This window comes from Tamandua tetradactyla, chromosome 2 (genome assembly GCF_023851605.1).
Source record: "Tamandua tetradactyla isolate mTamTet1 chromosome 2, mTamTet1.pri, whole genome shotgun sequence".
NCBI lineage: Eukaryota > Metazoa > Chordata > Mammalia > Pilosa > Myrmecophagidae > Tamandua > Tamandua tetradactyla.
In genome coordinates this window covers 30,267,390-30,289,378 of record NC_135328.1, presented here as the reverse complement: position 1 = coordinate 30,289,378, position 21,989 = coordinate 30,267,390, and positions in this window count along the sequence as shown.

Below are 21,989 nucleotides of genomic sequence, written 5' to 3'. Positions count from 1 at the left end.
TTTCTGTCTCTGTAGACAATGGATTGTTGGTGACTACTGATGGGCACATAAGTATTCTTGACAATATGTTTTCCATCTGAAACCTGTCTACCTGTAGTGATCCTATACTTCTTCTGTGTCATGGTGCCTCATTGTCACCAAATAGTCTTCTTCCAATGATAAGAATGACCTCTACCACATTTGCTGAGACATAGTATACAGTGATGATTGTACCCAATTGTAAGCATTTTTGCCTAAATTTTAAAAAATATAATAAACATTCAGAGACAATTTCAAGAGTAAGGGAAATTTCCCAACACTTCTATAATTGTTTAAAATAATCACCTTTTCCCAGATAGTCCAAGAGTGTGGAAGAGTATAGATTCTTTCTTAAGACTTAACTCTCCAGACCATAAGGCAATCTATCCTAAAAAACAACAGAAGTAGTGAATAATTTCTTCACTTTTGTAAATATTTGATCTGGAATACCTAAATAACAGATTAGTCTGGTGAATGTTGATACAATACTCAGTGAAAAGTGTTCAAAAATCGAGAATTGATTTTTTAGGTTCATAAGTTGCTAAGGTATAAATAACAAATGAAGTTAACTTTTACTTTCAGATGTATTTTGTGTTCTGTCATGCTTAATACATGGGTGTGTACTGTTTAGTTTGGAATCTCTCTACATTTCTGGTCTCTGTCTTTTATAAAGATCATCAATACTCAGCCCTGTGTCCCAGAAAAAAGTGGTAGAACCACTGGAATCTCAGTATAGTAAGACAATATAGAATTTGTACTATGTTTTAGCTTTTTCCAAATAGCTGAGTTCCTAAGGAACTGGAAACATCCTATAGTGACAAGAGATATTTGAGAAATCAGAGAGAGGGAATATCTGGAATAAATACAGAAGATCATATAAAACATCAGCAAGAGGATATAAAGCAGTCATTTGTACTAACATAGAAGTTCTTTTCATAAATCTTGATACAACAGATTTTATGGATTTCACATATTTTATTAAAGACTTTATCCAGGTTCAAATGCTAGCTCTGCCATTTCTGGTGTGATCTTGGGCTAGTTGCTTAACCTCTATATGTCTCCCTTTCTTTGGCTTTAAGTGGGGCTAATAATGAAACCTAATACATAGGGTTGTTGCAAGGTTTAAATGAATTAATATATGTAAACACTTAGAACAGTAATGGACACATAAATTGTCAATAAATATTTCCTATCATTATTATTCTTTTAATAGTGACTTACTGATGCCTATCATGTTTAGGCAGTGTGCTGAAAGCTTTATGTTTATCTGCTCATTTTATCTTCACAACAACCCTTATGATGCTGATGGCATTATCTCCATTTTACAGATAAAACTTTCCTAAGGCAAAATGCCTCATAACTGACAGAGCCTGAATTCTGTGTCCTCTAGTTCCAAGGCAGTACATTCCTCTACACTTTTAAGTTTTATTGCCCATTAGTAACTCCAGCTCAAGCAAAATACCACTGAAGAGTTCTGTGTTCATCATGACTTCAGACTGATTCCTAACTTACAATCAGGAAGCAAATATGTGAACTTCTTGTCTCATACAATTGCTGTAATGAGAATTACATGTGGATCTCATTGTTCTGACAGTCATTATTCAGAACTTAGGAAGTAAATTAATTTTATGGGTTTCCTGAAACTGACTCTAAAAGAATATTCACTTGTGGCATGTTACGCTATGGATATCGGACGATAAAAAGTATAGGCTCCAACACCTTGTTTATAGCAAATGTAAATGCGGTGTTCATTCCACAGTTCTTTTAATAATCTTTGATTTTTTTTAACAGCCCAGGGCTTAATATTAAAATATTATTCAGTGAAGTTATTTTCTGTAAGGGTCTTAATTAGTAGAATAGAAATATAGTTGCTTCAGCTTGAACCAGCTATGATTTAGATTTAGTCAGAGACACTCTTAACTGAGATGTAAATAAAATGTATTTAGAAGGAACAGCTAGAGAAGTGACAGAAAAACAACCAGGACAGCAATTCCAGGGTGTAAGTGACCTGGGAAGGTCTTCTACACCATATGGGGAGGCACTGGTTGCAAAAGCTTAAGAACTGAGACACACAGAACTGAAGACCATCAAGCTAGTGGAAACAGCCCCTTTCCAAACAGAAGCCCGAAGTTCTCAGGAGTGCACAGGCGGGGAGATGGGGACTAGGAAGTAAGAAAAGCCACGGTCCTTGAATGTGCCCCACCCACGTGTGCCGTTCCGATCCCCATGACCCACAACCTCCCACATCCCACACACCCGAACCCTGCCCTCCGCCACCCAACAGTGCCCCACATACCCAAGCCCCGCCCCCGGTACTCTTGAGCATCCCCACCCCACACCCCCGACCTAAGCACACACACATGCTTGCCATGGCCACACCCACCTCTCCCATGTAAGCGCATACTCTTGCCTGGCTACCACTCCACCCCCCTGACCTGCACACCCGCGCGCAGCCACTCGCCCCCCACATCTCCTCGCATGCTCCCTGCAGGCATTCAGCTGAGCATCCTTGCCACATGCGCTCCACTACGACGCAGTCACACAATCCCACCTCAACCCCCTGAGCTCTGTGCATGTGCAGAAGGGCCCCGCCACCCCCAGACTGATGCACGTGCACACCTGCAGCCTGCCTGCCCTGGCAATCATTCATCCATTCCCCTCCCCCTCGACCCCTGGACCCCATCCCCCTCACCCTATACATGAGTGTACCCCCACACTGCCACCCCAGCTCTGTGCAAGTGTTCACCCGCACATTCGGACCACATCTGCCCCCAGCCCAGGAAGGTGCTCAGACCCACCCTGACCCCACAGAGCTCTGTACATGCTCACACCAGGGCCCGCACCCCCCACCGTACACATGCATGTAATCTTGCCCCAGCCCCCAGCTTAGCTGATGCACACACCAGCGCCCCACGCCTCCAAAACACATGCAGGTGCATACCCATGTACTGCCCGCCCAGGCACCCACGTGTCTGTGTCCTGACCCTGACCCCCCAGCCCCTGAACACTGTCCTGTGCACCGCACGCAACCCTGCCTTGGCCACCCCACCCCCATGAACAAACACATCCTTGCCCCACCCCCCAGCGCAAGCACTCTGTTCCTCAACTTGGTAGGTATCATGTGCATATCCATGACACATAGCCCCTGCCCCGGCCTCCCATGTACCCCATGCATGCGCACTTGTGCTCTGCTCCATACCCTGCAACCCCCAGGTTCTACACCCCACCCATGTGCATGCATACATCTGCATTCCGGTCTACCTGGGCCCCCTCCTGTCATGCAAGCTGACATGCACACCCCATGCATGCTGTGCCCTGACTACTGTGTCCCAATCCCCACACACTGATACTCATGACCCTCATGCCCACTTGCTACCTGTCCACACCCCAGCCTCCGTTCATCTGTATAGACCCGATATCCACCTCCCACCACACCCTACTTCTGTGTCCTCCATGCCATGCCCTCCTCATTTGTGCCAAGACCTGTCTGAGCTCCACCCTGCCCACATGGTCCCCTTACCTTCCTCCCACAACCTGGCACCCCATGCTCCCAGGCATCAGCATAGTGCCTCTAGCCCATGCCTATCCCTGCACCACAATCTGGCACCACACCTCTGTGCCCTGCCCCATGCCCTGTGTCTTTTTCCACAGCCATCCTGCAAATACAAAACTTTAGCCTACTGAAGGAAATCAACCTCCAAAGTAACCCTATTAAGATAATTACATGCCTTGGAAGCAACAGAAAATCACAAAGCATAAGAAGCTGCAGACAGATATAGTCCAACCTAGTGAGAAAATTAAAACATCAGAAGAGACACAGACTTTGGAACAACTAATCAAAAATGTTCATATAACTCTACTAAATAAAATAAATGAGATGGCTAATGACATAAAGGAGATCAAGAAGACATTAAAAGAGCATAAAGAGGAATTTGGAAGAATAAATAGAAAAATAGCAGATATCACGGCAATTAAAGATGCTGTAGACCAAATGAAAAATACTAGAGACTCACAAACAGCTGAAGAAAGAATAAATGATCTAGAGAACAGGACAATTGATTTTAAACACATAAAAGAGCAAATGGCAAAAAAGATGGAAAAACCTGAATTGCATCTCAGAGAAATGCTGAACAAAATGAAGTACTCAAATATAAGAATCATCGGTGTCCCAGAAGGGGAAGAGAAGAGTAAAGGGCTAGTAAAATTAGTTGAAGATATAATGGGGGTGTGATGGTCAGGTTCATGTGTCAACTTGGCCAGGTGATAGTGCCCATTTGTATGGTCAAGTAAGCCCTGGCCTATCTGTTTCTATGAGAACATTTCATGGACTTAAATCATGAGAATGTTGGCTGCATCCATGGCTGATTACATCTGCAATCAGCTAAGGGGAGTATCTTCTGCAATGAGTGATGTGTAATCTAATCATTGGAAGGCTTTTAAAGAGGATTCAGAGGAGACAATCTCTCTTTCTGCTTCAGCCAGCCAGCCTCTCCTGAGAGTTTGTTGAGGACCTTCATTAGAGCTGCCAGCTTATGGCCTGCTCTACAGATCTTGAACTTTTACATCCCCATGGTTGTGTGAGACACTTTTATATATCTCATATTTATAGATATCTCTTGTTCATTCTGTTTCTTTAAAGAACCCTACCTAATACAGCTGTGAAACTCCTAAACCCTTATAAAAGACATAATTATGCAAATCAAAGAATTCCAATGAACCCCAAATAGAATAAATCCAAACAGGCCTACTCCAAGATACACTAATCAGTCTGTCAAATGTTGAAGAGAAGCAGAAAATTCTGAAAGCGGCAAGAGAAAATCGATCTACTATGTACAAGGGAAACCATATAAGACTGAGTTCAGACTATTCAACAGACATTATGGAGGCAAGAAGGCAGTGGTATGCTATATTTAAGATCCTGATAGAGAAAGACTTCCAGCTAGTAATTCTGTTCCCAGCCAAATTGTCCTTCAAAAGTGAGGGAGAGATTAAAATGTTCACAGACAAACAAATGCTGAAAGAATTTGTCAAAAAGAGACCAGCTCTACAAAAAATACTACAGAGAGTTCTGTCAGCTGAAAAAAAAGACAGGACCCCGAGGTCTAGAGGAGAGCACAGAATTGAAGGGTGCAAGTAAGGATAACTTAAAGGATAAAAAGAAAAATAGGGAAAATAATATATAGCTTTGACAAATAAAATCCAAAGGATAAGATGGTGGATTCAAGAGATGTCATTACAGTAATAATGTTGAGTATTAATGGACTAAACTTACCAGTTAAAAGATATTGATTGGCAGAATGAATTAAGAAATGTGACCCAGCTATATGTTATTTACAAGAGACTCATCTTAGATACAATGATAACAAATAGATTGAAAGTGAAAGGGTGGAAAAGATGTCTCATGCAAGCTGTAACCAAAAATAGCAGGAGTAACTATACTAATATCAGACACAATAGACTTTGACTGTAAAGACACCATAAGAGACAAAGAAGGACACTACATATTAGTAAAAGGGATAATTCACAAAGAAGAAATAACAATCATAAATGTTTATGCTCTCAATCAAGGAGCTCCAAAGTACATCAACATTGACAAAACTGAAGAGAGTGACAGATATTTCAACAATAATAGTAGGAGATTTCAATACACCTTTCTTCTCTCTAGATAGAACAACCAAGAAGAGGATCTAAAGGAAATAGAGAACTTAAACAATTTGATAACTGAGTTAGACCTAGGTGGTTATAAACCATTTATAGGTGGTTATACCCCAAAACATCAGGATATACAGTCTTCTCTAGTGCTCATGGAACATTCTCCAGGGTAGATCTTATGCTGGGGCATAAAACAGGTCTTTATAAATTTAAAAACACTGAAATTATTCAAACTACTCTGATCACAGTGGAATGAAGCTGGAAAAATCAATAACCACCAAGGAACCAGAAATTCCACAAATATATATAGCAATATTAAATAACACTCTTAAATAACCAGTGGGTCAATGAAGAAATTGCTAGAGAAATTGGTAAATATCTGGAGACTAATGAAAATGACAATATCAGAACTTATGAATGTGGCAAAAGCAGTGCTAAGAGGGAAATTTATTGCCCTAAATGCCTACATTGAAAAAGAAGAAAGAGCACAAATTATGGACTTAACTATTCACCTCAAGGAACTAGAGAAAGAACAGCAAGCTAACTCCGAAGTAAATAGAATAAGAGAAATAACAAAGATTGAGGCAGAGTTAAATGAATGGGAGAACAAAAGAACAATAGAAAGAATCAATAAAACCAAAGTTGGTTCTTTGAGAAAATCAATAAAATTGGTGGGCCTTTTCTATTTCAAGACTGACAAAGAAAAAAAAGAGGATGCAGATAAAATGAGAAATGAGAAGGGGGGTTGTTACCATGGACCTTGAAGAGAGAAAAAAAAATCATAAGAGGATACTATGAACAACTATATGCCAACAAACCACACAACTTAGATGAAATGGACAAATCCCTATAAACACAGACAGGCCACATCTATTTGAGAAGAAATAAAGGATCTCAATAAACCAATCACAAATAAAGATATTCAATCTGTCATCAAAAAATCTTCCACAAAGAAATGCCCAGAGCCAGATGGCTTCACAGGGGAATTTTATCAAATATTCCTAAAAGAACTAACATCAATCCTGCTCAAACTTTTCAAAAAAATTGAGAAAGGAACACTACCTAACTCATTTTATGAAGCTAACATCACTTTAATATAAAAAAACAAAAGATGTTGTAAGGAAGGAAAGCTACATAGCTCCCTAATAAATATAGATACAAAAATTCTCAACAAAATACTAGCAAATCGAATCCAACAATATATTAAAAAAGCTATACACCACGACTAAATGGGATTTATGCCAGGAATGCAAGTGTTGTTCAACACAAGAAAATCAATTAATGTAGTACAACACGTGAGCAAATCAAAAGGAAAAAAATCACATCATCTCAATTGATGCTGAAAAGCATTCGATAAAATTCAACATCCTTTTTTAAATAAAAACACTTCAAAAGATAGGAATCAAAGGTAACTTCCTCAATATGATAAAGGGCATAAATGAAAAACCCATAGCCAGCATCAAACTCAATGATGAGAGACTGAAAGCCTTCCCCCTGAGTTTGGGAATGAGACAAGGATGTTCTCTGTCACCACTGTTATTCAACATTGCATTAGAAGCTCTAGCTAGAGCAGAATAAAGAAATAAAAGGCATCCAAATTGGAAAGGAAGAAGTAAACACTAGTGTTATTTGCAGATAACAGGATTCTATTCTTGGAAAATCCTGAAAAATCCACAACAAGGTTACCTGAGCTAATAAATTCAGCAAGGTGGCAGGATATGAAATTAATGTGCAAAAATCAGTAATGTTTCTGTATACAAGCAATGACATAAATGAGGAGTAAATTAAGCAAATAATAAAATAATATTTAAAATAGCAAATAATAGAATCATGTGCCTAGGAATGAAATTAACTAGAGATGTAAAGGACCTGTACACAGAAAACAACATAACATTGCTTTTAAAAGAAATCAAAGAGGATCTAAATAGGTGGAAGGACATTCCCTGCTCATGGATAGGAAGGCAAAATGTAGTTAAGATGTCAAGTCTACCTAAATTAATCTAAAGATTCAATGCCATACCAATAAGAATTCCAACATCCTACTTTGAAGACGTGGAAAAGCTAGTGGGAACGAGACCCTGAGTAGCTCAAAATATCCTTAAAAAGAATGAAGTGGGAGGATTAACACTTCCTTATTTCAAAGCATTTTATAAAACCACAGTGGTCAAAAGAGCATGGTGCTGGCATAAAGACAGAAGTATTGACCAATGGAATTGAATCAAGAGTGCAGAAATAGACCACCAAATCTATGGTCAACTGTTCTTTGACAAGGCCCCAGTGAACTGGGACAAAATAGTCTTTTCAACAAATGGGCATGGGAGAACGGGAAATCAATAGCCAAAAGAATGAAAGAGGACCCTTACTTTACACGCTATACAAAAGTTAACTCAAAGTGGATCAAATACCTAAATATAAGAACCAGTACCATATGACTCCTAGAAGAAAATGTAGAGAAACATCTTCAAGACCTAGTAATAGGAGATAGCTTCCTAAACTTTACACCCAAAGCACAGGCAACAACAACAAAAAATAGCTAAATGGGAAGTCCTCAAAATCAAATGCTTTTGCTTCTCAAAAGACTGTCAAAAAGGTGACGAGCCAATTCAATGTGAGAAAATATTTGGAAATCACATATCAGATAAAGGTTTGATATGCTGTGTACATAAGGCAATCATACAACTCAACATCAAAAGAACAAACAACTCAATTATAAAAAGGGCTAAAGATATGAATAGGCATTTTTCTGAAGAGCAAATACATATGGCTCAAAAGCACACAAAGAGATGCTTATTTTCATTAGCTATAAGGGAAATGCAGGTCAAGACTACAATGAGAAACTACCTCACACTTACAAGAATGGCTGCTATTAAACAGACAGGAAACTACAAATGTTGGAGAGGATGTGGATAAATTGGGACACTTATGCATTGCTGATGGGAATGTACAATGCTATAGCTGCTATGGAAGACAATCTGGTGGTTCCTCAGAAAACTAAATATTGAGTTACCCTATGATCCAGCAATACCACTACTTGAGATACCCAGACAAGCTGAAAGTAGTGACACAAACATTTTCATACTGATTTTCATAGCAGCACTATTCACAATTGCCAAGAGATGGAAACAATCCAAGTGCCCATCAACAGATGAGTGGATTAAAAAGATGTGGTATATACATACAATGGAATATTATGCTGCAGTAAGATGAAACGTCCTAAACCACATGACAAGATAAATGAACCTTGAGGACATAATGCTGAGTGAAATCAGCAGACATGAAAGGATGTATAATTTTGCTTTTATGACCATGGTAATGATAAAGTCAGAGGCTTATAATACTGAATATAGGGGACTTAGAGATATACAGAAGTTAGAGATTGGGTGAAAGGTAGCAAATGAGGTTGAACTTAAATGTAAGGGAATAGACAGAAGTGAAGGCACTTCACTAGTGGGTTTGTAAGTAATATTGCCATAGTGAAGGTGAACATAATTGAAAAGCGTTGCATAAGTCCATGTGTCCCACTGATTAACATTACAAATATAAATAAGTTCTCACATGAACTACTTCAAAGGTATGAATCTTGTACAAGTAGTGTATAATATCGGGGCATAGGGGATGGGGGAAACTGCTATTGCACGCTATGGCTTATTTATCAATGGAACCACAGCAACATTGGGGTAAATAATGGGGGGGGGGAGTGACAAAAGTTAAGAGGATGTTTGGATTTTCTATTTAGTGAGCGTGTGTTTATTTTTCTTTTGGCAACAATGAAATTGTGTAAAATTGAGACATGCTGTCCAATGGATGGAGGTGGGTGACGGATCCACTGATCAAGGAGTAGAATGATAAAGGGTGGTGTATACATATGATCAAATATCGTGCTGCTACAGAAAGGAATGACATTGTGAGGCATGCAACATTGTGAATGAACCTGTGGGGCTTTTTTGTAAGGCAAAATAAGCCAGAAAAAAAAAAAAAAAGAACAAATATTGTATAGTCTCATTTAGAAAATTCTTATAAGAAGATTGTGGCCTAGATTGTAAGCTTTTATAGCAGTCATATTTAGTTCAGAGTGATAATTGTTATTTCTAGATTTTGAGAGACTGTGCTATATATGTATAATCTGCTATTTAGAGATAAGAAAAAGCCTATCAAATTGGAATTAAGGTAGTTCAGAATACAGGGGAAGAAAGACATTTTCTGTATTTAGAACATCACCTACTCTACAAGACCAAAGGGAGAAAGGTTTATTTTGTCCAGAACCTTAATCCTCTGTGGCGCATAGTCTAGCTCAACCTGTCTGGACAGATCATTTAAACAGCCCAGGCATAGGGAGCCCAGAAGGGCAATGAGGGTCTGTAATCCTGTGTGGTTTGGTGTAATGCCCAGATACATCCCAGAGTGTGTTAAGCTGATAATCAAAAAGTTTTGGAAAAGCCCCTTGAGGGATGGGAGAAAAAATATGTAACTGTTAAACTTTACCACCAGGGAAACCCCTAATACTGTGTCATACATTAGGACCTCACAAGTCAATAGTGAGTTGATCTTGAGGCTTGCTCTTGTGAAGTTTATGTAGTGGAGAAGTATAACTTACCTATACTTACGTATAAGAGTTACTTCTGGTGTACCTCCTATGTTGCTCAGATGTGGCCTTTCTCTCTCTAAGCCCAACTCTGTAAGCGAAATCATTACCCTCTCCCCTGTATGGAACATGATATCCAGGTGTGAGAGTCTCCCCGACTATGTGTAATATGATCCTGGGGATGAACTGCTCCTGGCACTGTGGGACTGACAATACTCTCCTGACCAAAAGGGGGAAAAGAAGTGTAACAGATGAGGTATCAGTGGCTGAAAGAGTTCAAATAGAGTTGAAAGGCTACTCTGGAGGCTACTCTTATGTATTCAGCTAGACATTGCTACCTATCATAATTTGTCAAATTCAACCAAAACCATTCCATCCAACCCTCAGGAATTGAGAAAAGAACACCTAGAGCTTTATATGAGATTCTTCAAAGGTTCCATGCACCGTGATTACTTTCCAGAAACCTACAATCTCTATATGTGTTTTTAAGCTAGATAAGTCCTGAAACAGAGAGGCCAGCCTATCCAGAACATCAACTAGTTCTATCCCTATCCCATGTTATTGACAGCTCCTTCCAACCTGAAAAAGTTAGAATGGGCATAGCCCAAATACCCCTAAAGAATGGACAAAGTTCAAAGGAGATGATATAGTTATACTGAGAAGGCAGGGTTTAACAAATGAGTATGATTTGCTGAATCATTAGCTTAATGTTTCTTTTAGTCTCCAGTGTCTTGGATCAGCTAGTAGTAGAAACCTAAAATTGTGGAACTGTAATTCATACCAAACTCTGAAATCTGTTCTACAACTAACTGTTGTGGTGTGCTTTGAAATTTATTGCTTTTTTTTGTATATATGCTATTTTTCACACAAAAAAAGAAAAAAACGTCTATTGTGATGAATGCACAGCTATATGATGATACTATGAACCATTGTTTGTATACTTTGGATGATTACATGGTATGAGAATATATTATGTATATATATATATAAATATAAATAAATAAATAAATATATATATATATATATATATATATATATATATAATTACAATAAAATTAGAAAATGTGTTTAGAAATGGTCATCCATCCTGGATCTCTAATTTTATTAGCCCAGCAGAAATGGAAGCGGTGTTAAGTTTACATTTTCCTCTATCCATTTATATTAGGCTCTGAAATTGATAGGAAAAAGTATTTTCCTTCAAATGTGAATTATTTCTTTCTCCCCTTTTTCTCAGAAGACAGATGTGGTGGTGCTCAATTTTGCTTGTAAATAATATTTTAAAATTTCATTTTATAAATGTAACTCTAATGCTTCTCCCACTCATTTTAAAGGCTCTTATTACACATTGCTAAATTGACTTTTGGAAAGTTTCTTTCAGTTTACAATTCTACTGTCATTCTTTTTAATCTTTCCTAATTTTTTAGGTGAAAAATTGAATTTCTGTTATTTTAATTGCATTTCTTTGAATTTAAAAAATTCTGGTGTATTGGCCATTTTGAAGAGTTATTTCCGTAAATTCAGTTTTCTACATTGTAGTAATTTTTATTTGGAATAGCTCCTTACAAGTAAAGACGTTAAGTATTTGTCAAAATTGTTCCCCATTTGTTTTTCCTAAAATTTATTTTTGGTGGTCATTGACTTTAAGCTTTAGGTTGTTCTTTGAGATGCAAAGCATTTTTTAATTTTCTAGAACTGTAATCTTGCAACTTAATAAATTCACCCTTTTAAAAGCCATTCCATTCCTGGTATATTGCATTTCAGCACCTAGCAAACTAGAACAGAAGCTGTAGGTCACAATCCAGGTTTCCACAGGCCATTCTTTCTCCTGGAGTCTGAGATATTCTGGTGCTGGTTGTTCTAGTTACATGGCAGTCTCCCTCTCTGACTTCTACTTCTGCATTCAATTTCCTTTGCTTATAAGGACTCTAGTCATATGGATTAAGGTCCACCCTTAATTCAATTTGACCTCATCTAAATACATCTTTAAAGATTTTTAAAATCTTTAAAATCAGGGTGGACCCTAAAATGTCCCAATTAAAGCAAGTCTATAAAAATGTCCAAATCAAGGCACCAACAAGAGGTTACATTCACTCAAGAAAGACTGATGTAGATCAGGGTTTCTCTTTCAACTGGAAAGGCACCTGGTGAACATGGTGACGTCTGCTAGCTTATTCCCCACGTTTCTTGTTCCATGAAGCTCCCTTGTGGGTGTATTCCTTCTTCATCTCCAAAGTCTCTGGCTGGGCGGGCTCTCTCCTTCTCATGGCTCTGCTTGGTCTTTCCAAAAAATGTTTCTTCTTTTAAAGGATTCCAGTAAACTAATCAAGACCCACATGGAATGGGTGTAGTCACAGCTCCCTCTATTCAAATGTTAGGACCCTCCATGGGGTGAGTCATATCTTCCTATCCCCCTGGAAATAATCTAATCAAGTTTCCAACCTAAGGTGCTGAATAGGGCTTAAAAGAAATGACAGTCTCCAACAAGATGGCTCAGGATTCAAACATGGCTTTTCTAGGGTACATAATCCTTTCAAAGCAGCACAGCATACAAGATGCAAGGCAACAAATTCCTGTTGTTTAAGCCAGTCAGTTTGTAGTATTTGTTTTGGTATCCCTGGCAAACTAAGACATATCCTAAGAGAGTTCTTCCATACTCCAACATTTAATAAGTATTAATGTGTATTTTTCTCTATTTCTATTTTGATTTCAATTGTACACATAAATCTTTAATCCATCTTCAATCTATACATTAATTTTGATATATAATGCAATATAAGAATATAAATATATTTTTGTCCCTTTATTCCCAAACATTCATTGAGTAATCCATCCTTTCCCCATTACTTGAGATACTATTATTATCATATAGGAGGAAACTTTGGAGCAGCCAGAAGTGTTTTTTGTTTTAAATAACCCTCCATTATGTACATTTTTGAACAAAAAATAAAGAGGACAGTATATTAATAGTATAGTGAACCCCCATGCTCCCATCCCCTAGCTTCAGCAGTTATAAACATTTTCTAATTTTCCTAGCTTAGTACACCCATGCTTTTGCTGGAACACCTGCAAATACATCAGTATGTATTTCTAAGAGATAATATATTTTAAAAATGTATTAACCACAATACCTTTATAACACCCAAAGGTTAATAGTAATTCCTAATGTCATCTAATATGAAGAAACAGGGCCCATACAAATTATCTTCAGCAGCAATGGTAGTTGTTGATGGCAGCATCCAGTATCCACGAGGAATGATGTTTGGCATTGCTGGCCACAGCATCTAGTGTTTATTGGTGGTGGCAGCAAAACCTTGAGACTTGTCCTGTGGTGTGACCTTGTCTGGGGTCCGTCTGCTCAGTCTTCCCGGGTTTCTGTCCATTTCCTCAGGCTAGTTCTCCAAACTCCTCAGCAATTTTAATAAAGTTCTTATTTAAATCAGCTATAATTTATCCTGTTGCTTACAGAATAACTCTTTACACAGTTATATTAATAACTCTAAACAATACACAGAGTTTTCTTAAAAAATATTTTTATTGAGGAGTCTTCACACACATACTTCTATACATGATATACAACCAGTGGCTTCCAGTGTCATCACATAGTTGTGTATTCATCACCATGATCTTTTTCTTTAGGATATTTGCATCACTCCAGAAAACGAAATCAAAAGAAAAATGAAAAAAACTCAAATATACCATATACCTTGCCCCTCCCTCTCATTGATCACTAGTTGTTTCCATCTACCCAATTTATTTTACCCTTTGTCCTCTCCATTATTTGTTTTTTATCCTTTTTTTTTTCTTTTTACTCATCTGTCCATACTCTGGATAAAAGGAGCATCAGACACAAAGTTTCCACAATCCCACAGTTACATTGTAAAAGTTATATCTTTATACAACTGTGTTGGTTAGATTCAGTTGTCAACTTGGCCAGGTGAGCATACCTAGTTTTGTTGCTGCGGACATAAGCCAACGGTATGTGAACCTCATCTGTTGCCAATTATATCTGCAGTCAGCTAGGAGGCATGTCTGCTGCAATGAGTGATGTTTGACTTAATTGGCTGGTGCTTAAATGAGAGAGCACAATGTAGCACAGCCCAAGCAGCTCGGCATTCCTCATCTCAGCACTTGCAGCTCAGCCCAGGCCTTTGGAGATGCAGAAAGAAGTCACCCTGGGGAAAGTTGTTGGAACCCAGGGGCCTGGAGAGAAGACCAGCAGAGACCATCCTGTGCCTTCCACATAAGAAAGAAACTCAGTGGAAAGTTAGCTGCCTTTCCTCTGAAGAACCAACAAAATAAATCCCCTTTTATTAAAAGCCAATCCATCTCTGGTGTGTTGCATTCCGGCAGCTAGCAAACTAGAACAACAACCATCTCCAAAAATCAATGCTACTGATTTTTGCTACTAAAGCTCAACAGTTTTAGGTACTTCCCTCCAGCCCCTCCAATACACCATCAACTAAAAAGGGGATATCTGTATAATGCATAAGAATAAACTCCAGGATAACCTCTTGACTCTGCCTGAAATCTCCCAGCTGCTGAAACTTTGTCTCATTTCTCTTTTCCCCCTTTTGGTCAAGATGGCTCCCTCAATCCCATGATGCCAGATGTTGGCCCATCCCAGAATTTCTGTCTCACATTGCTAGGGAGACTCACACCTCTGGGGGGTCATAGCCCACATTGGAAGGTAGGCAGTGAGTTCACCTGTGGAGTTGTCCTAGAGAGAGAGGCCACATCTGGGCAACAAAAGAGGCCCTCTGGGGGTGACTACAAGGCCTCATTTTAAGTAGGCTTAGCCTATCCTGTGCAGGAATAAGTTTCATAGGTGTGAACCCCAAGATCAAGGGCTTGGCCCACTGACCTGGCTGTTACCACTGCTTGCAAGAATATCAGAAATTCTCCAAATAGGAAAGTCGAATATTTTTGCTTTCTCCCCTGTCACCCAAGAAGACCCTGCAAATACTACCCAAATTACTCTGGGATATACTGGGGCATCACACTAACCTGGACAAACCAACAAAATCTCATGCCATATTCAAGATCCTATGTACTTGGGCAGTGCAATGGTGGCTCAATGGCAGAATTCTTGCCTGCCATGTCAGAGACCTGAGTTCGATTCCCAGAGCCTACCCATGCCAAAAAAAAAAAAAAAAAAAAAAAAAGATTCTATGTACTAATGGTGTTCAACTAAACTGATCATACAAGTTAAATTAGGAAATGTACTACCCAAAATATAAATTTTGCACTCAATAAACATCTCTCCTTTTAGTCTCACAGAGAGAAGTTGAAGTTTTAGAATATGGACCATATCATCCTTTACCCTGTATTCTGATATACCTTCTTCTTACCCAGATCAGCTTCATTCATATCTCTACTCAAAGTCTGAATACTTTTTCAACTGTTAAAACAGTTCCTGTATGAGATACTGCTGACTTTCATAGCTTCAGAGCTCTAAATCTGAGTTTCAGGTGCCACTTTAATACCTGTAGTTTCTGGGAAAGACCATGCTATATACAAACAGCTCAGTATCTCAGAATTTAGAATGAACAGTTACATCTTCTGAACATATGTTATGGCTGTAAGAACTTGCAATCTAGGACCCTTTACAATAGGCCACAACCTAATACATCAACCTGAACCTGATGTTATCAGGTTCATATGATTGAGGCATGATAATATTTTTCTTTTTGTTCCTGACATTTCATTCAATATGTGGTTCTTATATATTTCTTTATATATATGATCCACCTAGTTGCATGCCTCACAGCTTTATTCCTTCCTGTGGCCACTCAGTAGTCTGTTGTATGTATGCACACTATTCCCCCATTCCTCAGTCATTGTACCCTTAGACCACTTCCATCCATTGTGGATCAGGTGCTGCCATAAATACCAGTGTGCAAATATACATTTGTGTCACCATATTTAGTTCCTCCAGGAATATGCTAAGTAATGGGATTTCAGGATCATGTGGCAACCCCACCTCTAGGCTCCTTTGGAACCATCACATTATCCTCCAAGGGGCTCCACCTCTCAGTTTCTCTGCTGACAGTGAATAAGTATGTCTCTCTGCATTTTCTCTAGCACTGCTTCTCTCTGTTCATTTTTAAACAGTTTTAGTCACACATCATACAATCCAGTGTAAACATACAGACATGCCTTACCAACCATAATCTAGCTGAAGACATTTCCTTTACTTCCACAAAGAATCCATAACCCTTCCCCATGCCCCCCCGTTGACATTTAGTTTTGATATAATGCCTTTGTTACATTCAGTGTAATGTATATTACAATGTTATTGTTAACTATAGACCCTAACTTCCATTGATTGTACTTTTTCCCATATACCATCTATTTTCAACACTCTGCAATATTGACATTCATTTGTTCTCCCTCATGCAAAAGCATTTTTTAATTTGAACATTTAATCACCATCATTGTCCACTCTAGGCATTCTTAAATTATACCATCTCAGTCTTTATCCTCAATATTTCCTTCTGGTTTCATATGTATACCCATCCCTTCTCCCTCTATCATACTCACATTCATCTTCATTCCCTGTACTTATATTATTGTGCTATAGTCAGGTAGTATTGTACTATCCACTTCTGAATTTTTACAATCAGTCCTGTTACACAGTCTATATTCCTTTAGCACCAATTGCCCAATCTCTACCCAATTTCTGTCTCCTGATAACTTATGGTCTTAACTTCAATTATAATAATAATCATATGCTGGATTCTATTTGCAAGTATTTTGTTGAGGATTTTTGCATCTATATTCATTGGAGAGATTGGTCTATAATTTTCTTTTGTCATAGTATCCTTGTTTGGCTTTAGTATAAGGGTGATGTTTGCTTCATAGAATGAGTTATGTAGTTTTCCCTTCTCTTAAATTTTTTGAAGAGTTTGAACAGGATTGGTACTAATTCTTTCTTGAATACTTGGTAGAAGTTACATGTGAAACCATCTTGTCCTGGACTTTTCTTTTTTTGGAACTTCTTGATGACTGAGTTTTTACTTGTGATTGGTTTATTGGGGTCGTCTAATTCTTCTTGAATCAATGTTGGTTGTTCATGTCTTTCTAAGAAGTTGTCCATTTCATCTACATTGTCTAGTTTATTACCATATAATTGCTCACAGTATCCTCTCATTACCTCCTTTATTTCTGCGGGGTCAGTGGTTATGTCTCCTCTTCCATTTCTGATTTTATTTATTTATATTCTCTCTCTCTCTCTCTCTCTCTCTCTCTTCCCCCCCCCCTCCTCTCTCCTCCCAACCTAGCTAAGGGTACATCGATTTTATTGATTTTCTCAAAGAACCAACTCTGGTTTTGTTGATTTTCTTGATTGTTTTCATGTTCTCAACTTCATTTATTTCTCCTCTAATCTTTGTTATTTCTTTCCTTTTGTTTGCTTTGGAGTTAGTTTGCTGTTTTTTCTCCAGTTCTTCCAAGTGAATAATTAATTCCTTGATTTTTGCTCTTTCTTCTTTTTTAACATAGGCATTTAAAGCAATAAATTTCACTCTTAGCACTGCCTTTGCTGCATCCCATAAGTTTTAGTATGTTGTGTTTTCACAACATCTTCATTTCATTTGCCTCAAGATATTTACTTATTTCTCTTGTAATTTCTTCCTTGAACCACTGGTTGTTTACGAGTATGATTTTAGCCTCCATATATTTAAATTTTCTGGCCCTCTACCTGTTATTGATTTCCAACTTCATTCCATTATGATCTGAGAAAGTCTCTTGTATGATTTCAATCTTTTAAAATTTTATTGAGACTTGCTTTGTGACCCAGCATATGGTCTTATCCTTGAGTATGATCCTTGAGCACGTGAGAAAAATGTATATCTTGCTGTTGTGGGGTGTAATGTTCTGTAAATGTCTGTTAAGTCTCATTCATTTACTGTATTATTCAAATTATCTATTTCTTTTTGATCCTCTGTCTAGGTGTTCTATCCATTGATGAAAGTAGGGAATTGAAGCCTTCAAATTTTATGGTAGAGGTGTCTGTTTCTGCCTTCAGTGTTGTCAGTGTTTGCCTCATGTACTTTGGAGCACTCTGGCTCACTGCATAAATATTTATGATTGTTATGTCTTCTTGTTGAATTTTTTCTTTTATTAATACATGCATAGTATCCTTCTTTGTCTCTTTTAATTGATTCACATTTGCACATTTGAAGTCTAATCTGTCAGATATTAATGTAGCTACTTCTGCTCTTTTCTGAGTGTTGTTTGCATGAAATATCTTTTCCCTTTCCCTTTCAACCTATTTTTGTACTTGGATCTAAAATAAGTCTACTGTAGACAGCATATAGATAAGTTCTGTTTTGTAATCCATTCTGCCATTCTGTGTCTTTTGATTGGGGAGTTCAATTCATTAGCATTTAATGGTATGACTGTAAAGGCAGTACTTCTTTTACCATTTTGTCTTTTGGATTTCATATGTCATATTCAATTATTTTCCTCTTTTTTACCTTTACTGATAGTCTTCATTTCTCCACTCTTTTCCAAACCTTTCTCCTGCCTTTTCTTGTCTGCCTGACAAGTATTTAGTATTTCTAATACTAGTATTAGAAATACTCCCTTTAGTATTTCTTGCAGGGCTGGTCTCTTAGCCACAAATCCTTTCAGTGATTGTTTATTTGAGAATATTTTAATCTACCCCTCATTTTTGAAGGACAGTTTTGCTGGATGTAGAATTCTTGGTTGGCAGTTTTTGTCTTTTAGAATCTTAAATATATCATACCACTGCTTTCTTGCCTCCATGGTTTCTGCTGAGAAATCCACACATAGTCTAATTGGGCTTCCCTTATATATGATGGATTGCTTTTACTTGCAGCTTACAAAATTCTCTCTTTCTCTTTGACATCTGACAATTTGATTAGTATGTGTCTTGGAGTTTGTCTTTTTGAATCTATTCTGTTTAGGGTAGGCTGCACTTCTTGGATCTGCAATTTTATGTCTTTCATAAGAGATAGGACATTTTCAGTAATTATTTATTCCCTTAGTCTTTCTCTCCTTTTCCTTTCTCATCTCCTTCTTGGATACCCACAACACAAATATTCATGCACTTCATGTTGTCATTCAATTCCCTGAGACCATGCTCATGTTTTTCCATTCTTTTCACTATGTTTTCTTTTGTGTGTCAGATTTCAGATGTCCAGGCCTCTAGCTCACTAATCCTTTCTTTATTATTGTAAGTTTCCATTGTTTTATCATTTCTTCCATTGTGCCTTTCATTCCCATAAGTTCTGTGATTTGGTTTTTCTAACTTTCAGGTTCTTCTTTTTGTTCACCCAGTGTCTTATTTATATCCTCCCACAACTTGTTGATTTAATACACAGAGTTTAAAAATAGTATGACCATGTGTGATGGTTAAGTTCAAGTGTCAACTTGGTTAGGTTATGGTATCCAGTTGTTTGGTCAAGCAAGCACTGTCTGATTATTTTTGTGAGGATATTCATGGATTTAAATTATGAGTCAGTTTACTTCATCTATGGCTGATTACATCTATAACCAAAAAATGAAGCTGCCTTCAGCAATGAAAGAAGTCTCATCCAATGAGTTGAAGGCATTAAAGGGAGAACTGATTATTCCAGCATGCAGAAAGAAGAATTTCTGTCTCTACTTCAGCCAGCCACCTTCTCCTGTGGAATTCATCAAAATCAATTTGCTCCCTGCACTATGGAATTTGTCAATTCCTATAATATATCTCTTAATATTTACATATGTATATTCCTGTCAGTTTTGTTTCTCTGGAGAACCTGACTATTACACCATGTCTTCACACATTTTAATTTCCTTCTATCCCCCAACTTGCCTTCATATATATTTGGCCAAGTTTGGAGAATATATGTAGGCTCACACCTAATATTCCAAACTGTCACACAGTGGTGCTACATACTGGGCAGGTGGTAAGTATCTGCAGTGTTATTTGGTTTGGTCATATAACAGTGGTCTGAAATTATTTGAATATTTCTTTCACCCATTGTCCCAGGAAAATATTTATTGAATTAGTACCAGTCTAGGTCTGTGTTAGGTGTTATAGTTCCATTATTTTTCTTTTTTTTTTAAGATTAAAAGTTTTTGCCCACATTATTGTCATTTTCTTTTCATTCAAAATCAGAACCTTAATAAGTTGATAAAAGTCAACTTTGGACCACTACCATTCCTGTCCTCTCTACACCTTTCTAAGTATGACAGTTTAGAGTTTCTAAAGTATGAAAGTTTCTAAGTATGACCTTTCTAAGTATGACAGTTTAGAGTTTCTAAGTATGAAAGTTTAGAGTAACTTTCCAGGCAACTTTTTCTACAAATAAGAAACAATAGAATCTATGGAAAATAGAAAACCATTCTATGTATGCAGGGTATAAGGATTTAATATAAGTATTAGGGATTTAATATAGGTATTACATAAGCATTAAACTACTAGAAGAACTGGGAGAATGAAGGGCATACCCCTTTTATGGCACTATCAGTTGGTCAGAATTTTGAAGAAAGAGGAAGATATCTTGGCTATCCTCTGCTGAGCCAATGATTGTTCAGAAATGTATGTTGACTAGCTCAGACCTTACGTGGGTCCATCTATGTTAGAGAAACAATCTGTTCCCCTGTGTCAATCACAATGCCTGATGGCAGATGGAGATGTGCTATGTCTGCACAGAATCACTATGAGGGTCATCAGTCCTTCAAACTTTGAACCTAAGTTGACTTTCTCCATGCATATCCACCTCATCTTTCACTACTCTTCATGAATCACACTCTTCATTGAGAATTCCAATACTTGTCAACCTGTGATGGTGAATGGGAAGAGAACATAAAGGACATCCTGGAATCTTGATGATCCACTGGGATGAATTATATTATAAAAATATAATTTGTATTTCTTATGTAGTGTACAGCCTCCACTGAATACATTAATTAATTAGTGCACACTGTGTACCATTGCCTGTGGAACATTCTAGTCCCTTCCTCATGAGCCCCACTAGACCATTTTTGCTTTCTAAAATATATGATATTGAAACGCATTTTCAAACCTTGAGCAATGTAATATTTAACAGTGAAACAGGATTGGAACACGATTCTTGATACCACCATTAGATACAATACTGTATAGGAATTGTTGACAATACAATAATATCCAAGCTGCTTAGGAGCCCTTGAGAGCTCTTTCCCTTTGTATCATCTTGATTGTATCTTATTTATAGATCCTGTCTTATTTATAGATAACTACTTGTCTCAGTTTCCCTGGTGTCCTGATTTACAGTTATTGTCCCAATGTAATTTTTAATACTGTCCTAGTTTGAATGATAAATAATATAATCATACTTCTCATAAAGGTCTCCCTCCCTCTGAGTATCATTATCCTATATAGATTTTTTTTTTTAATCTCCAGCTAGTTTATCCAATAATGTCTAATCCTCGGGGCAGATGTTTTCTTATTTTTTGTGTGTTCTGCACTCATCCCCTTTGATTTGATACTTTGGGTTTCCCGTTGTCTCTCGAGCATGCCCTCACTGGGCACCTTTGATTCCATGATCATATTACCAGACAGACTCTCTATTTTCCTTCTCTCTTTTTTTTCATGATTAGAATCCTCTATGGCCCATATCCAAAATTACAGCCTTGGCACGTTGTGGAGATTCATAATGGCTACAAGGAATCTCATGATGTAATGTTAAGTAAAAAGAAGCAGCATATGAAATTACTTCCATGTGTGGTTCTAATTATGAAT